This window comes from Myotis daubentonii, chromosome 3 (genome assembly GCF_963259705.1).
Source record: "Myotis daubentonii chromosome 3, mMyoDau2.1, whole genome shotgun sequence".
NCBI classification, from domain to species: Eukaryota; Metazoa; Chordata; class Mammalia; order Chiroptera; family Vespertilionidae; genus Myotis; species Myotis daubentonii.
This window is the reverse complement of record NC_081842.1, coordinates 208,291,927-208,312,356: the sequence shown is the minus strand read 5'-3', so window position 1 is coordinate 208,312,356 and position 20,430 is coordinate 208,291,927. Positions and strand designations below refer to the sequence as shown.

At 45.5% G+C, this 20,430-nt stretch overlaps 1 protein-coding gene and 1 pseudogene across 1 annotated transcript in view; both read right to left on the bottom strand.

Moving 5' to 3' along the window:
* PLA2G2A (phospholipase A2 group IIA) overlaps positions 1-20,430 on the bottom strand; it is a 65,084-nt gene that overhangs the window by 11,512 nt on the left and 33,142 nt on the right. The window lies entirely within an intron of this gene.
* LOC132229548 (cardiolipin synthase (CMP-forming)-like) lies at positions 16,044-17,918 on the bottom strand (annotated as a pseudogene).

The following is a 20,430-nucleotide window of genomic DNA, read 5'->3' as shown; positions in this document are numbered from 1 at the left end:
GATAGTTCTGTGTACCCAGTACAGGCCTCTAGCCCCTAGCAGAAGGTGAAGTAGAAATGCAAACCGACCCATGATTGGGCCTGTAAGTCTCAAGACAAGAGGGGAATGAAAGGGGGAGGGCTACGCCCTCCATCTTGCCCCAGGGAGAGGGCTATGCCTTCCATCTTGCCCCAGGGCGAGGGCTACGCCCTCCATCTTACCCCTGACCCTCCATTTTTGGGCAGCAGCCATTAGCCAGGTGCTCAGCAAGGAGCTTCTTCCTGGAATCCCAAGCCTCTGCTAGCCACACCTAGGATTTCTTTAAACTAACCAATGATAATCAAGGGAAGTGTGCGCCATAGATACGACCACATCCTATGTAACAAGACACCGACTTGCACCCAGCCAATCGGCAGGGCCTACAGTCCTCTCTCCTCCCCTTACTCCAACCCCCCGTATAAAACCCCTCTCCCCACAGAGCTCCCTCTCTCTCTGCCTCCTGCCGCTGCGTCGGTGAGTGTGGTGGACGAGGAGCTCGAGCTAACTCGAATAAAGACTCTTTGCTTTTGCATCGGACTCGGCTGGCTCCCTGGTGGTCTTTTGGGGATCCTGAAATCTGGGCATAACAATCGGATTTTGTCAAATGCTTTTTCTGATTCTATTGTTATCATCATATGATTCTTTTCTTTAATGTACTGATGGAACAGAAGACATTAATTGATTTTCAAATATTGAACCAACCTTGCATGTCTGGAATAATTCCTTCTTGGTTGTAAGGTATAGTTCTTGATATACATTATTAGATGCAATTTGCTAATATTTTTGAGAACTTTTGTACTTGTGTTCATGTAATCTCTCTGTGAAAATTTATTTTGGTATCAGAGGAATGCCAGCCTTGTAGCATGAATTAGGGAGAATTCCCTCTGCTTCTATTTCTGGAAGAGTTTGTAAAGAGTGGTATAATTTTTCCTTAAACATTTGGTAGAATTCACCAATGAAACCATCTGGACCTGATGGTTTCTGTTTTGGAAAGCTATTAATTATCAATTCAATTTCTTTAATAAATATTTACCTATTCCAATGATCTGTGACTTCTGGTGTGAGTTCCTGTGTGAATGAATGGGAGCAGGGGTGAGATGCAAGTCAGCCGTTTGCTGGCCTGGTGTTGAGGCGGAGGCGTGATTCTGGTGATGGAGGCTGTGGTGATATCTTCATGGTGTGAGGAGCAGCTTCCTGTTGTGGCCGAAACAGCAGCTCCTTGGCAGACCAACTCTGTGACTCTGGGAAACAGCCTGCATTGTCGGGACTTCCAGTGATTCTGTAGGAGGCACTGCCCTTTGGTGAATATTTTTATTCTAAATGAGCTAGACCTCCACCCCCGCGTGGTGCCCTAGGGGAAGATTGATGAGGGCATTCTAGACAGAGGAGGCTGTGAGTGTTATGGCTGGGAACAGGAGGAAGTGAGAAGAGCCAGCTGGACGGAGCACAGAGAATGAAATTCAGGTGGAGAGGTCAGAAGCAGGCAGATTGCTACCGGCCTTCTGGCCTTCTTGGCTCAACCTGTGACACTGTGAAGCCATGATATTAAATATGATATATTACTGATCAGCCCTTATTTTCAATCAATTCAGTATTTGACAGAGAAAGAGAGAGAGACTGTGTAGTGGTAGGTTTAGGATAGATGCAGAAAGAACCTCATTTGGGGCATGGTTTTAAGGCCCAGAGGCAATCAGAGACTAGTGTTGGCATGACCTTATGGAAGAGGCCAACAGCCCTTTGGGAGCTGAATGAAGCGAGTCTTCCATTGCAGCCGTGGCTGCACGGAATGACCTTTCGTGGACCGTGCAGCTCCGTGGTTCTGTACGTCCCTTCGGGTTGGCTGCGTCTCTCCATTGCTCAGACTCCCTCTAGGATTTGATCCAGGGACACAAATAAAGCCACCTTTTCATCTTTTCCAGAGAGCGTACCTCATTCCGTTTTCCACTTAAAAAAATTGGCACTCAGAAGGGTCATCTCACATTCGCTCAACCCTGGCCTGCCTGCTGCCTTCTGTCATAAATCTCTCATCTTATGAATGCAGGCTTCTCCTTCATGCTTGAAGTGGGTGCGGCCCGAAATGATCCCTCTTTCCACAACTTATGTCAGAGGGCCTCTCCTAGGGGTAAGCCACCGCCCTTCCTTCCCTTGGGAATAAGCCAGCTCACTGCTTGTTTATAAGGTGCTGCATGCCTTTGGATACTGGTCCTTATATGTACAATCTGTCCACCTCACAAGTGGCTCTCCAACGTCCAGGGGCTCTGCAAGCACAGAGCAGGGTCTCTCCCCACGGATGGAGAGCCCCTCAAGAAGATGGAATGGTCTTTCCATCAGACCAGGAACTCCCTGCATCTCCTACTTCTCTATCACCCCAGGCCATGCTCCAGGAAGATGTAAGAAACTTGCCCCTTCAAGGCAAACCGCCTGGAGAGTGCCAGGACGCAGAAGGTGAGCACAGAAGCCCTCTGCAGAGGAAAAGCTCTGTGAGCATCAAGTCCAGCCCCCCTTCCTCTCCTGAGCTGAAAACGCCCAGGGGACTGGTTCTGAGCTGACCCGGTGAGATGATTAGCTGCTGCCCATCTCTGTCCTCAGCACACAGCACAGGGCCTGTAGAAGGGAGGGGCTCCATCCATGTGTGCTGAGTGAATTAATGAGTGAAGGAATGGTAATTATGTGGGGACAGGGGCCCAGACACCCGGCAGGAGGGCCACAAGATGAATTCTAGGCCCCACCTCTGGGCGGCTCTGAGCTGACTGATAGGTGAGCGGCGTGTCTGGAATGTGAGTGGCTCATAACCGGACAGAATTGTGGTCTAATCTCAGGACCTGCAGCTGAGAAGGTCCTGGGAAAAGCCCGTTCATGGCTTCTTGACGAGCTTGTGTTTGGTTGAAATCAACAGTTTGATTTGCTCACACAAATAGGTGCTCTGGTTTGTGCTGGCTCCTGTTCAGTCATTTCCTTAGTTGGCTTTCTGCACCTACTCCATTGCAGCAAGGTCTTCTTTGGCTACAGGTTGGAGCCAAGGCCTTCTGTGGCCATATGTCCCTGAGGCCACCTGAGGTCAGTGGAGACGGGTCAGAGGTGCGGGAAGGTGTTCTAGCGGGGCTCAGCATCCTGGGGTACCCAGCCTTTCTAGGCGAGGCCACTCGGCCCGGAACTGGACTTCCTCTTGGCTTTGAGACATGAAGCCAGGCAGCAGAAGGCTGGCGCCTCATCTCAACACTGCTCAATGGACCATTGAGGGATGAGCCCAGGGGAGGGGGGGGTGCAGTTGGAAACTGGAAACCCCTGCCCTGGGAAAGGAAGGCCGGGGCCCTGATTGGGAGTGAATGTGCCTAGAATAAAAACAAAGAATGCAGAGTGGGAAGGGCCCCTCATGGCGATGGAGCGCAATCATAGAATTTGCAGACCAGGAAGCTGAGGCTCAGAGAATTCACAGCGGAGCTGGGACATCACCCTCCCCCCAGCCTCTGCACCAGGTCCCGGCTATCTGGGAACTTGTACAATGAACCACCTCCCTCTCACTGTGTTTACCACTTGGCTTAAAACTCTCCTTTAAGCCAGAAGGGAGTCCTTACTAGCTCCAAAGAAGCCATTGTCTGGGCAACCCCAGCAGTGACCTTCACAGCCTCAGGGGCATACAATGCACTTGGGGAAGAGCCGGCCCACTGCTGTTTTATAAGGTGCCGAGTGTCTGTGGCTTTTAGGATTTGTGTATCCAATCTGTCCGCCACACAGGGGCTTGTGCAAACACAAATATTTGGCCCTTTTAGATGCCATGGGGTGTTATTAACCTCCTTTTATTTATTTATTTATTTATTTATTTATTTATTTATTTATTTATTTATTAATTCTTACCCGAGGATATTTTTCTGTTGATTTTTTAGAGGGAGTGGAAGGGAGAGGGAAAGACAGAGAGAAATAATCGATGTGAGAGAAACACATCGATTGGTTGTCTCCAATATGCTTCCTGAGCCGGGCCCGGGGGAGGAACCTGCAATTGAGGTCCGTGCCCTTGATCAGAATTGAACTTGGGGACCTTGGATCTGCAGGCTGATGCTCTATCCACTGAGCCAAAGTGGCTAGGGCTGTTATTAACCCTTGTTGACTTGCATTCATACACATGAATTTCCAATCTCATTTAGTTGAGCAAACAGTTTCAATGCCTTCCGAAACAGAAAATGAACGTGATTTAGAAAGAAAGGGCAGCGAAAGCATACATTTTAAAAAGATGGATTAAAAAATAAACACAAAAAGCATTGATTAGCATTGTCATGGAATTAGATATTTCTTGCTGGGGTCCAACCCCAGCAGGTCCAGGGGTCCCCTAAGGTATGGACGGAGTCCGCGAAGAAGGAATGACACAGAGACAGCATTCAGTTGATCAGAAGCCTAGCCAGGATCTCTAGCCAAGTTCTGGTCAGGATCTCTGGGGAACTTCTGGTGTTTATTGTCTTGTTACATCTGTATTTATACCAGTTGATTTTAATCCTGTCAATTTCTATTGCAAAGGTTAGGGCATTTCTTATCTCCATTCCAGGGAGTAAAGATTATGTAGCTTAAGGGTGATTGTTTGTAGTTAAAGTGATTAACTACCCGCCTGGCACTTAGTTAAGGGGTTTTATCCCCTCCCTAACTTCAGGGAAAAATCCCTACCTAGGGAAACAACCTTTCTCAGAGAGGTGACCTTGGTTAAAACACATAGCACTAAGGGGAGCAAACATATTAAGAACAGTATGCTATATACGCCAGGCCCCTTGAAACATATGCTGTGCAGATGTTTCTTTCCTGCAGCGACTGTGTCAAGCAGCAAGGATGGACTGGCTTCCCGCAAATTCCCCCTTTTTTATTTTTTAAATGATAGGGCATGCAAATCAGTGGCCACCTCTCAGATTGGGCCGTTTAAGTCTCAGAAGAAGACTGGGAAGCAATGACAATAAGCATAGCTATAAACATAGTGGATGGAGCGCACAAGGAGCCCCGTTCCTGTAGAAGGTTGCCAGCCTCTTCAGTCAAGGGATTTCAGCTGGCCTCAAGTTGTTGGTTTGATTGTCTTTGTTGGTCTGGCTAGCGGTCGGTGTCACTGGCGATGGGCTTCCCGAAGCGTCAGCGAGTTGAAGGGCTGCATCAAAGGGTCCATCAGGGCTGTGCTTGATGGTGGTGTCGGTGTCCGAGGAGGAGTAAGCTGTGCCCTCTGGGTCGGCTGATATGGAAGATGGAGGGTAGCAGAGAGAAAAAGAAGAGAAAGCAAAAGAACTACAAGGCATGGAAGTGTTTAGAAAAAAGAGGGAGAAGAAAGGGAAGAAGGCAGCATCCTGACACAGCCCTTTCCTTCAGCTTCCCCTTTCCCTGTGGTCCAAGGTAGAAATGGCAAACAAGTCCTGTTGCAGTGAGAGGGCAGCTGCTGTCAGCCAGTCTCTGTCTTTACCTGGGTCCCGATCTGAGCTGGGCCAAGTCTCTTTCTGTTATCTTGGTCCTGATCTGAGCTGGGCGTGGGAAGCGGGAAGCAGCCATGGGGGCAGGAGACTTCCCTCAGAAGGGGCGAGTGTTCAAGCCCCTGCATAGTTGGGGGCGGGGGTGAGGATCTGTGCCCCACCTCCGTTGACCCCCAAGTTCTCTCCTGCCAGCCCCTCTATGATTTTGCCTGTCTTAGGTGGTTCCTCCCTGAGGCATCTTACCCGTCTTTGACTAACCAGCCATCCTCCAGGGCCAAGTAGGGTGATGTGAGGTTCAGTTCTGTCTCCTTCGTAGCCTATGCCCCCGTGGCCTCCACGCCCAGCAACTGCCTTGAGATCCACTCGCCTGCTGGCGGGTCCCCGGCATTGATCACATATCTTGGGGAACCCAGGTTTCTTCTCCAGGGAGGGCCCAGCTCACGCCATTGGGTGAGAGACAAATCCATGGTACCAGCCACCATGAGGCTTCAATCTCAGCATGCACAGAGAGCTCAGGCAACAGCTATGGGCAATTGGATTGTAAGAAGAGGGTCCCTCTTGACACAAGGATAAGAGAGGCCAATACAGGACAAAGGAGAGTCCCGGAACAGGGCTTTCTCAGCCCAGGATGTCAGGCTCTTGGCACAAGACAACTCCATGTATGGGACATATACCAGACACCCCCTAGTCATGGCAGAAAAGGGAGGTGCCCTTCCTGGAACGGTAGGGTAGGGAGATTCTAGAAAAGGCTGTGTTCAGGAAAGAAGGAGAAAGGCCAAAGAACCAACAAACAAGTAGTTAGATTTAAAAAAAAAAAAAAAAACGCAAAAAGGAAAGGAGATGTGGGGCAAAGCGGGGATATGTGGAAAGACAAAAAGGAGGCACATGTGATCCTCCCAATGGACAGATTGTTACAGCTCAGGGCTGCACATCTGCTGCAGATGGGCACTGGTCAGGTGTGCTATGGTGAGGCGGAGACGGAGGGTGGTGAGACATAAGGTCGGACTAGACGGTCTGGAATCCACTCAGGTGAGTCTGCGTCCTGTGGAAATATACAAGCATATCCTCTCCCCCAGGTTAAAAGTACATCAGGTCCCTTCCAGGCTCCTGTAAGCAAGTCTCTCCATTTGACGAGGGCTTCAGGTTTACTTAGATCAGGGTTCCAACGCCTGTACATCGGGGAATTTCCCTCAGAATCTATATTTAGTATATTAATTACAAATAGAGTATGCTGTAGAACATGATAAGGAGAGGAATATTTAAACTCATTTTCTTGTAATTTTTAAATTTGTGTTTTTAAAGTTTGGTGAGCCCTTTCTACTATTGCTTGGCCTTGAGGATTGTAGGGTATTCCTGTAGTATGTGCGATGCCGAATGTAGAGCATAAGTTTTTAAAAGCTCTAGAGGTACAGGCAGGCCCATTGTCTGTTTTAAGTGCCCTTGGTATTCCTAGGTAGGAAAAACATTGTAATAAATGTTGACTTACATCTTTAAAGGCTTCTCCTGTACGTGCAGAAGCAAGGATAACATGAGAAAAGGTATCAATACAAACATGCACATAGCAAAGTTTGCCAACAGATGGGACATGAGTAATATCCATCTGCCATAAGGCACAGGGTCTAAGTCCTCTTGGATTAACTCCAGTAGCAGGGCTAGGAAAATGAGTAGGACAATGGCCGCAGTCACGCACAATACTTCGAGCAGCTTCTCTAGATATGCGATAATATAGATGGAGAGCAGAAGCATGTTGATGGTGAATGGCATGAGACCGCCGGGCTTCTTCTAGAGCTGTACAAACTACTGCGCGAGTTAGTAAATCCGCCTGATAATTTCCTTCGCTTAAGGGTCCTGGTAGGCAGGAATGAGCTCTAATATGGCCGATATAGAGAGCTTTTTCTCGTTTGTGAATGTAAGTTTGTAGCTGAGTTAACAAAGAGAAAATGGCTGTTCTTCCTTGTGGGAGAGAGGCGGTTCTCAATATGAGGAAATAATTTAACGTCGTCTACCTTTGATATCGAGAGCCAGTGTACAAGTTAAAGGGAACCTGACTCCCAAAAGCTCTGTTCTCTGGGCTGACGTCTCTAGGGTTTGTTGAACATGGGTTATTGAGTCAATGATTGTTACTGCCCTACCATTAGAGGAACCATCTGTGAATACTAAGGAGGCAGGAGGTGATAATGGCTCTTTTGAACATTTAATAGGCAATAAAACAGATGTAGGGAGAGAAATTGCAATATAGGTGATCTTGGTAAATGATGTAAAATTTGTCCTGGGAAGTTACCTATAGCTATTTGCCACTCTTCTTCAAATTGTAATAGTGTGTCTAATTGTTCTCTTTTATAAGGTATTATTATCTCAGTAACTTCTCTTCCAAAGAGTTCGATACTGCGTCGTCTACCTTTGATAATGAGAGTGGCCACTAGGGAGGGATAGGATGGTACAATCTTCCTAGGAGTGACAGGTAAATGTATCCATTCTAATGGTCCTTCCTGCCATAACCATCCTGTAGGAGTATATTTAGTGGCTAGAATAATTAAGGCCCAAGATTTGGAATAATCTAGATACTGTAGTTGCTGTTTATTGATGGCCTGTTCTATTTTTGCCATAGCCTTTTCTCTTTCTACAGTTAATTGTGGGGAGACTTAGGGTTAGAATCTCCCTTTAAAATGTCAAATAGAGGTTTTAAGTCAAGAGTGGTTATTTTTAGATATGACCTGACCCAGTTGATATCACCTAATAGTTTCTGATAATCATTTAATGTGTTTAAGTGATCTTTTCTTAATTGTAAAGGCTGATGGGTGATAGTAGAGGTATGTAATATTCTGCCTAAGTAGGAAAAAGAAGGTTCAGTCTGAATCTTTTCTGGGGCTATTTTTAGACCATGTTCTTCTAAAGCAAGGACGGTCTGAGTAAGAATTTCCTGTAAAGTAGCCCGATCTTTATGAGCTAGTAAAATATCATCCATATAATGAATAAGATATAGATCTGAAAATTTCTTTCTAATAACTTGCAAAGCCTGATCTACAAACTTTTGACATAATGTAGGACTATTTTTCATCCCTTGTGGGAGAACCTTCCATTGATATCTCTGATAAGGCTGTTTAAAGTTTTCTGATGGTATGCTGAATGCAAATCTTTGACAATCAGCCGGGTGAAGAGGTATAGTGGAAAAACAATCCTGTAAGTCAATAACAACAACACAATACTCCTGTGGAATTGCCACTGGGGAGGGCAATCCAGGTTGGAAGGAGCCCATATCTTCCATGGTGGCATTTATGGCTCTAAGATCTTGCAAAAGTCTCCACTTGCCTGATTTCCTTCTTCTTACAAATATGGGTGTGTTCCAGGGACTATTTGATGGCTCTATATGTCCCTCTGCTAATTGCTGATCAATTAGTTGTCGGGCTGCTGATATTTTCTCAGATGTTAAGGGCCATTGCTCAACCCATACTAGTTGTGATGATTTCCAGACTATGGGATCAGCAGTAATAAGGGCAATGGCCCCAATTATAAATCCTGTCGAGGAGTGTGAGGTATTATTTTCTTTTCCTAATCCCTTTTCTGGGTTAAATCCCGTGTCTAGCATCTGTGATGTTGCTCTATCACTGGGGCTATATAATACAACTCCCATTTGAGACAAGATGTCTCTTCCCCATAATGTAAAGGGGATAGTCGTAATTACATAGGGACAGAATGTCCCTGAATGTTGATCTTCATCAGCCCAAGTTAAAATCTGAGAACTCTTTTTTACATTAGATACCTTGCCTAGTCCTACTAAGGAAGTGGAGGTGGTGTGCGTGGGCCATGAAGAGGGCCAATCCTTCCCTGCTATGCAGGAAACATCTGCTTCTGTATCCAATAGATCTTCAATTGGTTTTCCCTGAATTTGTAAAATTTTTGTAGGTCTAGCAGCATGGATTTCTTGTATCCAAAATGCTGCATCACCAGATCCAAAGCCTCTGGCCCCTCTGGCTTCCTGGGTAACAGCTGTCCCTATTTTATGTATTGGTAACAGGAGTAATTGGGCAATTCTCTGGTTGGGCTGAATCTGTATAGTTGTGGTGGGTGGGGAAAGTAAAATCTGTATTTCTCCTGTGTAGTCTGCATCAACAACTCCTGGGATGACTAAGATCCCCTGTAACGAGGTGGAGCTCTGTCCTAATATTAAACCTACAGTTCCCTCAGGCAGTGGCCCAGACACTCCTGTAGGAATGGCTGCTACTGGCGAGTCTGGGGTTAGTATTGCGTGGGTGGTTGAATGGAGGTCCAATCCTGCACTGCCTGGGGTTGCCCTGAAGAGGTCACTGACTGATTGAAATTTGCAGAGGGGTTGAGGGTTGATGCCTCTATTATTGCAGGGGCCTGGGGCTGGCCCCCTCTCAAGTTTCCCAATTGAGGTGATGGGATATAACCTCCTTGGGAGCAGTTTGTAGAGTTTAAAGGCCAACCATTTTTATGGTATTTTGATCTACATTCCTTTGCCCAATGGAATCCTTTCTGACATCGGGGACAAATAGTTTTTGGAGGATTAATATTATTCCCTGATGTATTTCCAGGCTGTCGAGGGGCTTGCCATCTGGGTTGAGTATTATTATTTTTGGGGGGGCATTCTCTGCTAAAGTGCCCAGATAAGCCACAAGAGTAGCAGTTCATATTTCTTTTATTACCTGTATTATTGCTGGCTTGTCCTATGCCCTGTACATATTGAGGGTATGTCTCCCTTTTGAGAGCTGCAGCCATAGCTACACCCTGTATAAATGCTGGACTTACATCAGCACAATGTTTTATAAAATCATTTATAGTTCTTGTTGTGCGAATCGGCATTAATAAAGCCTGACAGGTATTATTAGTATTTTCAAAAGCCAGTTGTTTAATTAGGATATTGGCTGCCTCTTCGTTATTGATTACTCTCTTGACTGCCTGTATGAGGCGAGAAAGGAAATCCTGATATGGTTCCTCGGCCTTCTGTTTAACCTCTGTAAGGGTGGTTGTTTTTCCTACTGTATAATGTAGGGATTTGCAGGCATTTACTGCACAACTGGTTACTTTAATAAGTGCCTCTTTGGGCATACACATTTGCTCCTGAGCCGTGTTAAAATCACCTTCTCCTAATATCATGTCTAGGGTTATTCCTCCTCTGGAATTTTTGCTAGTGGCTACAGCTTTCTTAGCAAGATCATCATATTCAGTTTTCCATAATAAGTGATCGCCTCCTGAGAGACAGGCTTTACAAACCTGTGACCAATAATAAGGAGTCATCCACTTACTGGCTAGGGTTTCTACCAAGGTTTGTGTGTAAGGAGCTAGAGGTACATATTCAGAGCAGGCCAATTGTAATTCTTTAAGTACTTTGTAAGGTATAGGCTCCCAGGTGGGGTTTCTGTCCCCACCAGACTCATTCTCATATGCAACTGGGAAGCAGAGTGAGAATTCAAGATCTCCATTAGCTTCAGCTTCTCTTATCGCCCTTTGAAATTTAGACATGGAGCTCATAGGAGCCGCAGAACCTGGTTTAGGCTTCCTGTCTAATTTGGGGAGCCTGTTTTGAATGGGAGGGCCTCTCTCCTCTCTACTGACTGGAAAGGACCAATGGTCATGTTTATGATATTTATTCTCCTTCCGATCAGTAGGCATAGCTAAATTGCTCTTAGATTGAGCTGGAGACAACAATGATGTGTCCTCTCTAGGTGGAGCCGAGGGACTATTTAAAGTTTGAGAAAGTTCAACCGTTTTTGCCTCTGGTGCCAAGGTGTCACAAATTGAATTCCAGAGGAAAAAGATATTTGCCAGGACCTTCTCAGATCCATGGTAGCTGTAATAATTCTTTAACTGCTCTCCTACTTTAGTCCAAGTTTCTAAATTAACAGTTCCATCCTCAGGAAGCCATTGACATACGTCTTGTATAAAACTTTCTGTCTGACTGGGAGTAACCTTAACTCCTCTGCTAGCAAGCATATGCGTTAAAAGATTAATACAGAGTCTTTTTTGTTTAGACTCAGTATGACCCATCTTGTCAATCTAAGTTCTGTACTAACCACCCTCTTACCTTACTTATCCTCTAAAGGGGGGCCTCCAGCACCCTACGGTGCAGTCCTATCCGTCCCAAGTACGGGGGAACTTACCTAAGGGTCCCTGTTCAGACGCCAGATGCTGGGGTCCAACCCCAGCAGGTCCAGGGGTCCCCTAAGGTGTGGACGGAATCGGCAAAGAAGGAATGACACAGAGACAGGGTTCAGTTGATCAGCAGCCTAGCCAGGATCTCTAGCCAAGTTCTGGTCAGGATCTCTGGGGAAGTTCTGGTGTTTATTGTCTTGTTACATCTGTATTTATACCAGTTGATTTTAATCCTGTCAATTTCTATTGCAAAGGTTAGGGCATTTCTTATCTCCATTCCAGGGAGTAAAGATTATGTAGCTTAAGGGTGATTGTTCATAGTTAAAGTGATTAACTACCCGCCTGGCACTTAGTTAAGGGGTTTTATCCCCTCCCTAACTTCAGAGAAAAATCCCTACCTGGGAAAACAACCTTTCTCAGAGAGGTGACCTTGGTTAAAACACATAGCACTAAGGGGAGCAAACATATTAAGAACAGTATGCTATATACGTCAGGCCCCTTGAAACATATGCTGTGCAGATGTTTCTTTCCTGCAACTGTGTCAAGCAGCAAGGCTGGATCGGCTTCCGGCAATTTCTTCCCTCATTTAGATAAGAGATCACAGAAGGTGGGGACTGGGACATCTGGTCTTGTGTGTCTGTTTGCACCTCTTGCTACACCATGAGTCTGGACCACATACCAGCAGCACTGGGATCACCAGGGAATGTGTTAGAAGTACATAAAAAAAAAATCTGAGGACTCAAACCAGATGTGTAGGTTACAATCTGCATCTTTTTAAAAAAATATATATTTTATTGATTTTTTACAGAGAGGAAGGGAGAGGGATAGAGAGAAACATTGATGAGAGAGAAACATCAATCAGCTGCCTCCTGCACACCCCTCACTGGGGATGTGCCCGCAACCAAAGTACATGCCCCTGACCGGAATCAAACCCGGGACCCTTCAGTCCCCAGGCCGACGCTCCATCCACTGAGCCAAACCAGCCAGGGCAAAATCTGCATCTTAACAAGATCCCAGGGTGACTTGTAGGCTCGGGAAGATTTGAGAAGCACTGCCCTATATCATGAGAGCCAGTCAGACAGGAAATAGGCTCTGAGGTGCGGGAAGAAGGTGTCCTAGCTGGGCCCAGCGTCCCGGGGTACCCAGCTTGCATCATAATCAAGAATATAGCTAATCATGTGAAAGCACTTATTGCAACAATGTTTGTTTGTTTGTTAATTAATAGGCTTTGGGGTTTTTGGAACAGTTTTATATTTACAGAAGAATAGTTCAGAAATCCCATATATTTTCCTCCCAATCAGGACACACACAGTTACCCCCGTTATAAACATCTTGCATTAGTGTGGTACACTTCTTGCAATAAAGGAGTTAATATTGATACATTATTATTAACTAAATTCCATAGTTTACATTAAGAGGGACACTTCGACTATGGGTTTTAACAAATGATTGATGTCATGTATCCACCATCACTGTATCTTATGGAATAGTTTCACTGTCCTAAAATTCTCCTGGGCTGCACCTAGTTCTCTGTTCCAACCCCCCTCAGCCCCATGCTGCTGGCAACCAATGATCTTTTTACTGTCTCCATGGTTTTGCAGACATGTATGACCTATCTTGTCAATCTAAGTTCTGTACTAACCACCCTCTTACCTTACTTATCCTCTAAAGGGGGGCCTACAGCACCCTACGGTGCAGTCCTATCCATCCCAAGTATGGGGGGTCTTACCTAAGGGTCCCTGTTCGGGCACCAGATGCTGGGGTCCAGATGTCTGAGACATTTTTCCAGAATGTCATATTATTGGAATCACGTAGTATGTAGACTTTTCAGATTGGATTTTTTCATGTAGGACTATGCATTTAAGGTTCCTCGGTATCTGTCTTTGGCTTGATAGCTCATGTCTTTTTGTCACCGAATAACATCTCACTATATGGATGTGCCACAGTGTGTGTATCCATTCACCTAGTGAAAGACAGGTTGGTTGCCTCCAGTTTGGGATGGTTATAAATAAAGCTGCTATAAGCATTCAAGGGCAGGTTTTCATGCACGTGTAACTTCTCATCTCTGTTGAGTAAATACCCAGGAGTCCAATTGCTGGGTGGGATGGTAAGATTCTACTTAGCTTTGTAAGAAACTGCCGGACATCTTCCAATGGCTGCACCATTTTGCACTCCCAAGGTATGAGAATTCCTGTTGCTCCGTATCTTCGTCAGCATTTGGTGTTGTCAGTGTTTTGGATTTTAGCCACCCAAATAGTGTATAGTGGTTGTTTTCATTTGCAAGTCCCTGATGACGTATGGTGTGGAGCATCTTCTCAACTTTATTTTTTTTTACCATCTATATATCTTCTTTGGTGAGGTGTCTGCTCAAATCTTTTGCCTAATTCCTTATTGTTGAGTTTGAGGGGAGTTCTTTGTATATTTTGGATGCAAGTCCTTTGCCAAAGATGTGCTTTTGCAAACACTTCCTGGTAGTCTGTGGCTTGTGTCTTTCACACAGCAGAAGTTTTTAACTTTAATGAAGTCCAATTTAACAATCCCCCCCCCCCGCCCCCCACCTTTCCACAGCCAGCAGTGTCATGGTGGTAGCCTCAAACCAGCCACAGGGGGAGTACTCACACAGTGGGAAACTGACAAACTACAAATCAAGGTTTGCTGATTATTTTCTCTCAAAAGTTAGTTATAAAACATTTGCCAGTACACCACTGCCTCCTGCTAACCTTCTATTGAATCATGGGTTGCTCCAACTATGACTTTACTAATGATTTTATTTTTGTGCAGTAGAGAAGTTTTCAGTTTTGCATATATATTTAAAATATTGGCATTTTATTTTACTTTTGATTTAATCGCTCTATTGTTCACATTTCCCCACTAACATAGGAGATAGGGCTATGGTCATTTTTTATCTGGGTAGAAATTCCTGAATAAGATAAATTGTTCTTTTCTCAATTGTGTTATTTATTTTTAAATGACTTTGATATTAATGATTAGACAAAGTTCTGATTATTGATGCAATTCCACTAGAAAGTATTATTTTTGGAGAAATATAAAAAAATTCATATGTAAAATTAATCATTGCAAATGACTTAACTAAACTAATTTAATAAAAAAAGAGGGGTTTTTATAACTTCAGAAAACAGTTTTTGAACATGTCTGAAGTCATTCAATGTATTATCATAATTTGTGAATTTTTCAGAATTTAATGCAATTCGATATGACAATAACCTCCTGTTTTGCTTTATTGCATGCTTAGTGAAGTGCCTGGCGTGTAGCAGGCACTCAATATAGGTTGAAATAATAAATCAATTAAGGTGAAAAATAAGACACAAAGACCCGCTTTCCCACCTGGAATTTACTATTTTACTATAAGTCTGAGCCAATGGAATAAGACAACAAAAAAGGAATAGGTATAAATTTTGCTCAGTCAAATTCCTTAGCAGTTTGTTAGATCCTTAAACTTCTGAGCTCAGGGCCCAGGTTGGGCGATTGCTCCAGGCTGCGGGATTAGCAGAGGCCTTAGAGCGGATAAGACTGTGACCTGGATCATTCGGGACTCCAATCTGCCCCACCGGAATTTTCTGGGTGACTGCCCAGGTCCCCGTGGCAGGAGCGCCAGCCCCAGTCTCCGGGACTTGGCTGGACTCTTGCGTTTCTGGAGGCCGCTGGGGGCTGAGCAGAGGCATGCGCACTGGGTCCGGGCAAAAGTTGCTCCTCGCTGCCTCCAGGCCCGTCTTCAGGGCTCACTCCCATTTCCCGCTTTAAGATCTGGAGCCCAGAGTTTGTTGGGATCTGCAGCCCGAGGTCCTCAATGTTGGGGCAGGAGGCCGGGAGCCAGCAGGGCCAGGGGCTCCAGGCCAAAGAGGTCAGTTCCGGGCATGGAGGCTGTGCACACCAGGGAGGCCAACCAGCTGGAGCTGGAGAGACTGGAGAAGGTGGGGTCCGGGGAGCAAAGAGGTCCTTGGGAGGGCTGGGCGAGGCCCAGACCCTGTTGCAGGAGATACCTCGGGCTACTGGGATCTTTACTCATCAGCTGTCAAAACTTGTGAGTTATATTGTTCTTTTTTTTTGTTTCATTTTTAATCCTCACCTGACGATATGTTTTTATTGAAGAGAGAGAGAGAGAGAGAGAGAGAGAGAGAGAGAGAGAGAGAGAGAAGCATCAGTGTGAGAGAGAAACATCTATAGGTTGCCTCTTGCACGTACCCCAAGTGGGATCAAATCCACAATCTGGGTATGTGCCTTGACCAGGAATGGAACACACTGTTGTGGACCAACATTCCCGAGAATAAGACCACTGACTCCAATTAGGTCTTAAACAGCAAGCGAGGATTTATTGAACTGGCCAGCGACCATAGTTACAGCACCCTGCTGAAGCAAGTGCTGAACTGCAGTGCAGACTACAGGAGTTACATTTTATTAGCTACATTCTGTGGAGGCCCAAAGAAAAATGTGTCTTTCTTTCTTTCTTTTTTTTTTTTTTACTGTTTTCCAGCTTTTTTATTCTTTTAACATCTTAAAAAAAGAATATTCCCCAAAGTTTAAAAAATACAGCTTTATATTATATACATAACATATGAGTACAGATTCCAATATCATACAAACACTGCCATGTTAGAAATACAGTGGGAAGGCATGCTATAATTCACTGCCTCTTGGAGGGTGTAGGCTCATGGATATGTTTTATTATTCCAACTACTTCTGTTACTTGTTATCCTGATAAACTATTAGGCACCTGAGAGGTTGGAACATGAACTTCAATACCTTCTCTTTTGATCTTTATAATCTCTTTACAAGTTTACTTCATCTACAACTAAGGTACCTTTATTGTCATTAGCCTAAATGATCAAATATTAACCACATTAACTGTTAATATACATACTGATCAAATTAAACTTAAAGCTGTCAAAACTTGTGAGCTATATTGTTCTTTTTTTTGTTTTGTTTTTAATCCTCACCTGACGATATGTTTTTATTGATTAGAGAGAGAGAGAGAAGCATCAGTGTGAGAGAGAAACATCTATAGGTTGCCTCTTGCACGTACCCCAAGTGGGATCAAATACACAACCTTGTGTAGGCTACATATATTTAAACCTAGGCAATTCCCCCAGTGCATTGTGAGGGATATAAGTTCTATTAAAGACAAGTGGCAAATCTCCAGTTTCCATGCTCTGGACACTACTTTTTTAAAAAAATACTAAAAATTGACTGACAATAGTTGGAATTGATTCCTTTTAAGTTAATCAAGAAACCTAAGATAAAAAATTCTAAATGATAGTTTTATTTGTATTTAAAAACACATTGGAAATTCTGCATATGCCCACGATCAAGCTTATTTTCAATGCACATTAAATACTGATGACGTGATTTGATCTGACAAGTCCTTTTTCAAAGCAGGGAGACTCCTGTACATTTCCCCTGGCCCTGCTCCCAGTGATGTATATTGCTTCCTTGCTAATGATGGCGGATGACCTTCATCTGCCATTTATCACATGAACAGTTTTCCAACCGTAACGATAATAACTAAGCTGATGCAACTGTGGTGACAGCTGTAAAACACCACAGTATCGGAAGATAAAAGCCGTGAGCATAATTGAAAACCGGAGCTGCCAAAGAAGCTGCTACCAAGATTAACTGGACTGCTGTGTTTACCTTGCTGATGAAGGTTGGTTTTAACCTAGCAGTAGCATAGCAAGGACTGAAATACTTAGAAAGTGTTCGCGGTTCTGGAAGAGTTGGGTATCTGACATAAATACAGCAACAATCAACATTATATCTCTTGAAATTATCATATAAGTAAGTGGAACTGGAATAAGATCTGCATAGGTCAAGCTAACCTATAAGATACTGATAAGTATTTTATCAGCAAGTGGATCAAAAGCACTTCCCAAAGCTGATTTTTGACTGGCCCAATTTTGAGCAATAAATCCATCCAACAAATCAGTTAGCCCAGCTAAAGCAAAATCTCCTAGTGCCACATTAAAATCTTCTTCAATGATCAAATAGCCCAAAACTGGAGCCAAGCCAATTCTCGTCATTGACAACATATCTGGTATTGTCCATGGGTTTTCATACAGGCTGGCGGCACTCGCTGGGCCCCATGGGCCGCCCGGGGCCTCTGCGGCAGCGCCCTCTCCGGCTGGGGGCTCCGGGGTCGCCTTCCCCGCGCCTGAGCAGTGGCCGCGCGGGCCCCAGGCAGCCCCAGGCCGAGCGCGTCGGGCACAGCCACCAGCGCTCCGCCAGGCAGCCCAGGCAGATGGGTGCTGGAGGCAGCAGGGCCCCGAGGGCGCGCCCCACACGCCCATGTGGCCCCGCGCAGGGCACCCCACAGCCCCGCGCCACGCGCGAAGCCAGCATGGCCCTGCGGCCGCGCTGCGGGAAGGCAGGCAGCCCGGGGCACCGATGAGCCGCTTCGCCACCGAGCGCCCACAACCTCCTGAGACCTCGGACACTTCCATACTTCAAAAATGTGTCTTTCAAATTCTGGGCACCCCAATATGGAAGAAACTGTTTATTTATACTTTTTCCAGTCCTTTGTCTCCCAAATTTGGAATGAGACTTCCGGGCCTTCTGAGAAAGAAGGCCTGGGTGCTGGGAAGGGGCCATGAGACCCTATCTCAAGGCCTGGCCTGATGTCAGTACCTTCCTATCTATGTGTTTTAGGAACAGACAGCACAGCGCGCCCCTGTCTGGCCGAAGCGCCAAATATGCAGCCCAGCACAACACCACCTTTTGGTGTATGGGACTGACACTCAACCAACTGAGCCACACCAGCCAGGGCAGCTGTGTGGTTCTTATGTAGGCAAGGCCACACCTGGAGGGAAGATGGAGGTTACCCAGATCACCTGTGAAATTAGGGGCAAAGCTGGGCAGTCATAAATAGAGTTGGGGTTGAGACTCCTGTTTATGTTGACCTGAGGCCTTGCTGGAATTTCTTTTTAACTGAAACCACTGGAAAATATTTGTCATCGGGAATAGAAACAGTCAATATCTATTTAACATTTCTTACCCTTTTCTGAGCTTTCACCACATACCAAACACTTTGGGACATAGAAAGAAGTACAGAGATGGGAAGTGTTAATGGGTTCACTTCAGCGAGATAGACCACCGACTCGGAATTTAAATTTAAGAGCCTTTATTAAGCTGGCCAGCTGACCACAGTCCCAGCACTCCGTCGAAGCAAAGGCTGAACTGCAGTAATGACTGCAAGAGTTACAGCCTTTTTATTTGCAAAAACCACAAAGTTACAAAGCCTTGTTTACGCAATTTGTTCCCAACACAGTATAGCATTATCACCTTCCTATCTATGTTTTCCTGGAACAGAGAGCACAGCATATTGAGGAGGGACCATGAGACCATATCTCAAGGCCTGACCTGATGTCAGTACCTTCCTATCTATGTGTTCCAGGAACAGACAGCACAGCACGCCCCGTTTGGCCAAAGTGCCAGATATGCAACCCAGAACATTCCCCACTGGTTTTATGTACATCAGTCAAATCATTGACTCTTTTGGGTCATTGTTAGGGAGAGAGTTATACTGACCCCTGAGGACTATAAGCTTGATAGAGTTAATTCTTTGCCAAATAAAGTCAGTGGGCCTGTTTATAAGATGAGGGCCTGAAATAAGGGTCCACTGAGTCCTGGACTTTTCATTTTGCCTGGGCTGTCTTAAGCTGGGTGTGATGAAGCCACATCAGGATCCTGTTGACCTTGACTGCCGTGGGGGTGGTCCTTTCAGTCCTTGGGTGGCAAATTTCTTTACCCAAACAGTGTCACCAGGTTGGAAGGGATGAACTGGATACAGGCAGAACATCTCAGACATGCTTCTGGTCTGCTTTCTGGGTAGACGGTAAAGCCAGAAAGAACTTGAGTAAACTGGTGAGATGAGTAGTTCAGGGTCTGGAAGAGTCACTAGAATCTGTAAAGGCCGCACTGGTTTTAGGGCAGCCTCCCGGGCTGCTTCGTCTGCAGCCTAGTTCCCTCTTGCTTCTAGGGAGTCAGTGCCAGTTGGCCCATCGTCCTTGCTCTGCTCATGTCTGTATAACTGCCGACTATATTACCTCAAGGATCCTGGCTCTGAATTCTTTCAGGGAAAATGGGTGTTGAATTCTCTTCTGTAACTACTTCGAGCTGAGGAGGGTCAGAAGTTTCTCTCAGAGCCAAGAGATCCCTGCTATCTGTTAGAGGGACGATGAGGCCTGGGTATAGAAGGAGGTGGGCTTGTGACCTGGCAGAGACGAACTGTAACAAATGGTCTGGTGTGAGGGAAAGAAAACATTTCAGTTTTAACAATCTTTATTAAAATAGGATTTTTCTCCTTAAAATTATCCCTCCGTTCATTAAAATACTAATTTATTTACTGTATTCAATTTGGCCTGATTGTTTGCATAAACACAACAAGAATGGTAACTGACTACCTTTGCTGGAATTTCATGACTGAATCGTAATGTGCCCCGTAGGGCCAGGTAGCCAAGCCATCCAGCCGCCATCAGGCCTGCCTGCAGTATCCGCTGAGTTAGGTGAATCCCTCACCTGTAGCAACTCCACCTGAGCCCATGCTCCAGGCTTTAAGGCCCATCTCAGTAGCCCTCCTACTCGTTGTGGCCCAGAGTGTGTGGGGGTTCTGCAGGGACGCAGAGGCATCTTTACTGCTCCCCTTCTACTCTGACCAACTGCCAGTGATGGTAGGGCATCGGCCTGACGCTCCAGCGCCAGCCATCTTCAGGGCTTCCAAGCAGGATACCAGGCTTTCTCAAGGCACACTTTTTTTTGAGATTGTGTTTGGGAAACTGAAGGGGCTTGTATGAGGCTTCTTCCAGGAATGCCTTGGGGAGGAGGGTGATGTATAAGGTGAGGCTGGAGAGGGTGG